The sequence below is a fragment of the Eumetopias jubatus genome, unplaced genomic scaffold (assembly GCF_037043125.1).
Source record: "Eumetopias jubatus isolate StellerSeaLion01/CBP00866 unplaced genomic scaffold, mEumJub1_p1.0 scaffold_6, whole genome shotgun sequence".
NCBI classification, from domain to species: domain Eukaryota; kingdom Metazoa; phylum Chordata; class Mammalia; order Carnivora; family Otariidae; genus Eumetopias; species Eumetopias jubatus.
In genome coordinates this window covers 72777157-72783820 of record NW_028274812.1, presented here as the reverse complement: position 1 = coordinate 72783820, position 6664 = coordinate 72777157, and the positions used below count along the sequence as shown (strand labels likewise).

The 6664-nt window shown below is 41.9% G+C and overlaps 1 pseudogene; it reads right to left on the bottom strand.

The window, feature by feature from the left end:
- Positions 1 to 4640: 4640 nt before the first annotated feature.
- On the bottom strand, positions 4641 to 5044 carry LOC114213080 (large ribosomal subunit protein uL14 pseudogene; annotated as a pseudogene).
- Between the last annotated feature and the right edge of the window lie 1620 nt (positions 5045 to 6664).

Sequence of the window (6664 nt, the reverse complement as noted above, 5' to 3'; positions counted from 1 at the left end):
ATAGGTATTAACTCTTCCTTGTTTATTTATTTTTTTAAAAGAGATTTATTTATTTATTTTCTTAGAGAGTGTGAACAGGGAGAGGGGAAGAAGCAGACTCCCTGCTGAGGACAACACAGGGCTTGATTTCATGACCCTGAGCCAAAATTGAGTCGGACGCTTAACTGACTGAGCCACCCATGCACCCCATAGGTATTAACTCTTTTATTTTTTAAGATATTATTTATTTATTTGTCAGAGAGAGAGAGAGAACGAGAGCCCAAGCAGGAGGAGCGGCAGGCAGAGGGAGAAGCAGGCTCCCCGTGGAGCTGGGAGCCCAGTGCTGGGATGATGGATTTGATCCCAGGATCCCGGGATCATGACCTGAGCTGAAGACAGATGCTTAACTGACTGAGCCACCCAGGCGCCCTCTTTTCACTTTCATTTGCATGATAAATGCCTTCCCATCCCTTCACTTTCAACTGTATGTGTCTCTAGGTCTGAAAGGAGTCTCTTGTAGGCAGGAGATAGATGACACTTACTTTTTTATCCATCCCATCACCCTATTTTTGTTTGTTTGTTTGTTATTTTAGAGAGAGGGAGGGGAGGCAGGGGCAGAGGGCAAGGGAGAGAGAATCTTAAGCAGGCTCCATACCCAGCACGGAGCCTGACGCGGGGCTCCATCTCATAACCCTGAGATCATGACTTGAGCTGAAATCAAGAGCCAGACGCTTAACTGACTGAGACACCCAAGTGCCCCACCCTGTGTCTTTTGATTGGAGCATTTAGTATATTCACTTTTGAAGTAATTATTGATAGGTATGTAGTTACTGCCATTTTGTTACTTGTTTTATGTTCTCTGTTACTTTTTAAAAAAAAAATTTTCCTATTTTCTTTTTTAAAAAATTTATTATTTTTTTAATAGTTTTTTATTTTATTTTTTTGGATTTTATTTATTTATTTGTCAGAGAGAGACAGTGAGAGAGCAAGAGAGCACAAGCAGGGGGAGCGGCAGGCAGAGAGAGAAGTAGACTCCCCCCGAGATAGGAGCCTGATGTGGCGCTTGATCCCAGAACCCTGGGATCATGACCTGAGCCGAAGGTAGATGTTTACCCAACTGAGCCACCCAGAGGTCCCGTTTATTTATTTTAGAGAGAGAGAGAGAGAGCATGAGTGGGAGGCTTGATCCCACAACCCTGAGATCATGACCTGAACCAAAACCAAGAGTAGGATACTTAACTAACTGAGCCAACCAGGCACCTCTTCTCTTGATGCTTTTAAAATTCTCTATTACTACTTTTTTTCATTTTAATTACTATGTGTCTTGGTGTGGACCTCCTTGGGTTGGTTTTGTTGGGGCTCTCTGTGCCTCTTGGCTCTAATTTCTGTTTCATTCCCCAGATTCAGGAAGTTTTTAGTTATTATTTCTTCAAATAAATTTTCTGCCCCATTTTCTCTTTCTTCTTCTGGGATCCCATAATGCAAATGTTATTATGTTTGATGGTGTTGCTGAGTTCCCTCAGTCTATTTTCATTTTTTATTATTTTTTTCTCTCTCCTGTTCAGCTTGATTGCTTTCCATTACTCTGTCCTCCAGGTTACTGATCCCTTCTTTTTTTTTTTTTTTAAGATTTTATTAATTTGACAGAGAGAGACAAGCAAGAGAGGGAACACAAGCAGGGGAGTGGGAGAGGGAGAAGCAGGACCCTGAGATCATGACCTGAGCCAAAGGCAGACACTTAACAACTGAGCCACCCAGGTGCCCATACCTGATCCCTTCTTTTGCTTCCTCTAGTCTACTATTTATTTCATCCATTGCATTTTTTAAAAAAGATTGAATTTACTTAATTGAGAGAGAGGTAGCAAGAGGGAGCACAAGTGAGGGACAGGGAGAGGGAGAGCCCCTGACGCGGGGCGTGATCCCAGGACCCTGGAATCATGATCTGAGTTAAGGCAGACACTTAGCCAACTGAGCCACCCAGGCACCCCCGTCCATTGTATTTTTAATTTCATTTCTTAAGTTCTTCATCTCTGATTTTTTTTAATGTTTTCTCTTTGTTGAGGGTCTCACTGAGGTCCTCTACTCTTTTCTCCAGTCCATTGGTCTTTATGACTATTACTTTAAAGTCTCTATATCACACATGTTACTTATCTCTGTTTTGTTTAGCTCTCTTGCTGTGATTTTGTCCTGGTCTTTCATTTGGGTCATATTCTTCTGTCTCCTCATTTTCTCTAACTCTCTGTGTCTATTTCTATGTGTTAGGAAACTCACCTACATCTCCTGCTTTTGAAAGTAGCGGCCTTATGAAGAAGAGGTCCTGTAGTGCCCTGCAGTGCAGTGTCCCCTGTTCACTGGAACCTGGCTCTTCAAGAGTGTCTTATATGTGTTGCACATGCCTTACTGTTGTGGCTGAGCCATTTTTTCCTTTGGTCCACTTGTCTGCAATGTCTCTCTGCCCATTGTGGGGAAGGTTTGGTCCCTGTATTGTTAGTGGGCCAGTTTGGGGCCACCTTGGGCTTGAGCTGAGTCAGACTAGGTATTTGCCAGAGATGCAGTAGCACTGAGCTACAGGGTGGATTACCTTTATTGTCCCCTGAGAAGCTTTTGTTGGTGGGTGGGGACTGCAGTCAGACCAGATGTCTGACCTAGCCCACTGCTGGGCCTGTACTCAGACTGCTGTGTGTGGTTATCTTGCTTCTTTCCTGGGGTAGTAGTCAATTTGGAGTGGTGCTTGCCCCTGTCAGGTCTGCTTGCACAATGCCAGGCTTTTGACACTGTTTTGGATGGGTTCTGGCCAAGGGAGTATTGGAAGGGGCAGGTCTGCAAGAAAATATGGGGATGGGGCATGCTGTCAGCAAGCTAGGTGGAGAGCTTTGGTGCCACGCTTTTCTGCATAGGTGTCTGTGTATCTAGGCTGGAGGGCAGGAGGTGGAAATGGGGTCCACCAGCTCTTTTGTTCTTTGAGAAGTCTCCCAAGGCACATGCTCTGAGATTAGTAAACAAATCAACCTCTTGTATACCTTAGGCATTTTTCAAACTTCTGCTTCTATACTGTACCTCCATGGGGTGTTTGTTGTGCTCTCTCTTTAAGGGTAGGGACTCAGTTCCTAACACCCCCCATCCCTGCCACAACCTGGCCAGAGCCAAGCCTACTGATTTTTAAAGTTCCAGGTGTTAAATCCCACTGACTGTTGGGCTTCTCTGGTTTTCAAAGCCAAATGTTATAGGGATTCTTCTTCCTGTGTGGGTTCCCCATGCCTGGGGTACCTGGTGTGAGGTTCTGTTTCTTGCCCCCTCCCTGCCCAGCACATTCCTCCCTTCCATGGACAGCCCCAGAGGTCTGTTTAGCTCCCAACCTCATCTTTGCCCTTCATACCCTCTTCAATGTGACCTCTGCTCTACATTTAGCTGTGAAGAGTCTGTTCTGCTAGTCTTTGGGTTGTTCTGGGTTATTTACACTGATGAGGCTGTTATCTAGTTGTGCCCATGGACGAAGTGAGCTTAGGATCCATCTTCTCTAGAAGTCTACATTAACAATTTTACAATCTAGAAAAGCATTTTCTTGAGTGACTTTACCTGATCTTGCTCTTCCAATTGAATGATCTAACGCAACTTAGGACCCCAATTATAGTCCTGTGGCTACTTTGTCAAGCTAACTTACATGTGAATAAGACTAAGTTTCTCCCCTTCAAATGATGAAATTCTCACTATTACAAATATTGTTTTGGTTATATCTCTAGTTTGTCCTGTAAAATAACTTTATAACTTTTGTTCATTATTTCTTACTTACTTGCTGTGTTACCTTTCTCTCAAGACTCAGTCCCTTTCAGTGGATGTTCCTTGCAAGTTTTTGCATCATTTTATATAATCTCCAAAAACTTAGCACTACCCAATAATTTATTCCAGCTGTAATCTTTCCTAAGTGCTTGGCTTTATTTCAGACAATGCTAGTATTTGCACACATTTCTATGAAGCTCATATGTTATTCATCCAATTCTAATCTTATTCCATGGGTAGGGCAGGTATTATTAAATTTTATTTTATTTTTTTATTGTATCCGGGCTCTCAGTCGCCAATAAACATTTATCATATTGCTCTAATTATACTAGATAATCAGTAAATGATTAGTGATGATGATGATGACACATAATACTTTTATAATCAAAGCCTTTTAACATATGTTACCTAACATTAACATAGTGCAGTGGGTAAGACATATGTTATCATTTCCATTAAAAAGAGAGGGAAAATAGATGCAAAAAAGGCAAGTGACTTATGTAAAGTTATCCAATAAACTAATGGTTAAGCTGTCTTCCCACACTTACAGAAATGTTTCCTCAAAGGGCTGGGTGTCTTTGCTCTCTTTTTTGGAGTGCAGGGGAGAGCAAATAATTTTTAATTTTTTTTTAAACAAATACACCAAAGAGAGATGCCAGGGTGGCTCAGTCAGTAAGCATCTGATTCTTGATTTTGGTTCAGGTCATGATCTCAGGGTTGTGAGACAGAGCCCTGCATGGGGCTTCTCACTCAGGGGGGAGTCTGCTTGGGATTCTCTCTCTCCCTCCCTCCAACCTCCCTGCCCCACTCACTCTCTCCCTCTCCCTCTCACTCCCTTGCTCTTGCTCTCAAAATTAATAAATAAATCTTTAAACACCAAAGAATCATGCAATCCTGCCAGCATTGGATGCAATCCTGGGCCACAAGTCTGCACACTCCTTTGCAACTGGTCCTATGATAGCAGAACCTTTTGTTTTGCCTTATTGTTTACTGTGACCCCCGTGTTATCTTCAAAATAGAGAAACATGCCATCTTTTCTCCAGTATGATTTTCGTTGTGGAATTACTACTGCTGGATGTACCTTCTTTCTGAGCTCCGGGTTGCGTTTCTTCACTGTGGCCATCACCATGTCACCCACACCAGCAGCAGGAAGTCTACTCAATCGTCCTTTGAGCGCCTTCACAGAGATGATAAACAGTTTTGGCTCCTGTGTCACAGCTATTACGTGAAGACCCAGGGAAATCTAGAATTTCACAATAGAAGATCTACCACATCCTTACTTTGACATCTTTTTTTTTTTTTTTTAGATTTTATTTCTTTATTTGTCAGAGAGAATACAAGTAGGGGAGGTGGCAGGCAGAGGGAGAAGCAGCCTCCTCGCTGAGCAAGAAGCCCACTGGGGGACTCCATCCCAGGACCCTGGGATCGTGACCAAAGCCGAAGGCAGGTGCTTCACGAACTGAGCCACCCAGGCATCCTGCTTACTTTGACATCTTGAATGCCAGAAAGGGACAGAAAGCTTCTGGCTGTTTTGACAAGAACTTACTGGTTACTGTATTTTATTTATTTATTTGAGAGACAGCGAGGGAGAGAGAGTGCATGAGCAGGGGGAGGGGCAGAGAGAGAGGGACAAGCAGACTCCCTGCCAATTAGAGAGCCCAATGTGGGGCTTGATCCCAGGACCCTGAGATCACGACCTGAGCTGAAGTCAGATGCTTAACTGACTGAGCCACCCAGGCACTCTCTGCTTATTTTTTTTTTTAAATTTTTTTGTTAATATATAATGTATTATTTGTTTCAGGGGTACAGGTCTGTGATTCATCAGTCTTATACAATTTACAGTGCTCACCATAGTACATACTCTCCCCAATGTCCATCACCCAGCCACTCCATCCCTCCTACCCTGCCTCCACTCCACTCCACTCCCTGCTTATTTTTAAAGATTTTATCATATGTTTCATCTTTTTCATTTAAGGTCATGACTTTAATAGCTGTGACTTGGTAAACATGTACATATGCAAAGTAGTACCGAGGACAGAAAACTTCCCAGGACAGAAAAAAACCCCAGAAAGTGAGGTTCAAGGATTATTAATTTTTTCACTAAATGAATCTGAACTTGGCAAAATTGTAGGTACTCTTTTTTTTTAAACCTGACTTGGATGAAAATGGACAAATATTTTAATTTAGACTCCTGTATTTCTCTATTTTCATGTTCACTAGCTTGTTGTTGCCACCTAATATGGTGTGTAGGGTGGAGCAGAAGTTGCAGCTGGACTTTCAGGTATGGAGTCCAGGGCCCTTTTATCACTATCGTGCTGTTATAAATTTATGAAAAAAAAAAACCCACTTTATTTTCATGACTTTAGGGTAACAGATAAGTTTTTTTTTTTAATAGAAAGAAATACAGAAGAGAGAGCTTATGCCACAGGCTGTCTAATACATATGTCTTGCTCTAAGCATAAATTATACTGTCATTCTACTTATAGGTGAAACTGCTTTATGACTAAGCTTTGTCAAGGCTCCTGGCATGGATTGCTCTTCTTGTACATTTCTTCCTGATTTATTCCCTTACCTCTTATAGGTCCTAATCTAAATGTCACCTTGTCAGTATGGTTTTCCCAGTCCAGCCTATTTAGAATTGCAGCCCTGGCCCAGCATTCCCCAACTGCTTTTTCCTTTTTTTTTTTAATAGCATATGTCACTTTCTAGCACATTATCTAACTTTTATGGTTTTTGTTTTTTTTATATCCCCCTAACAAAATGTAAGCACTACAAGGCCGGGAATTTTTATCTGTTTTATTCTTGTTTTGGCTAAGAAAAGAGACTGGCACATAACAGATGCTAAATAATTATTGATTATATGATATGTGAATACATGTATTATGGCATGTATTAACTTGGCTATTAT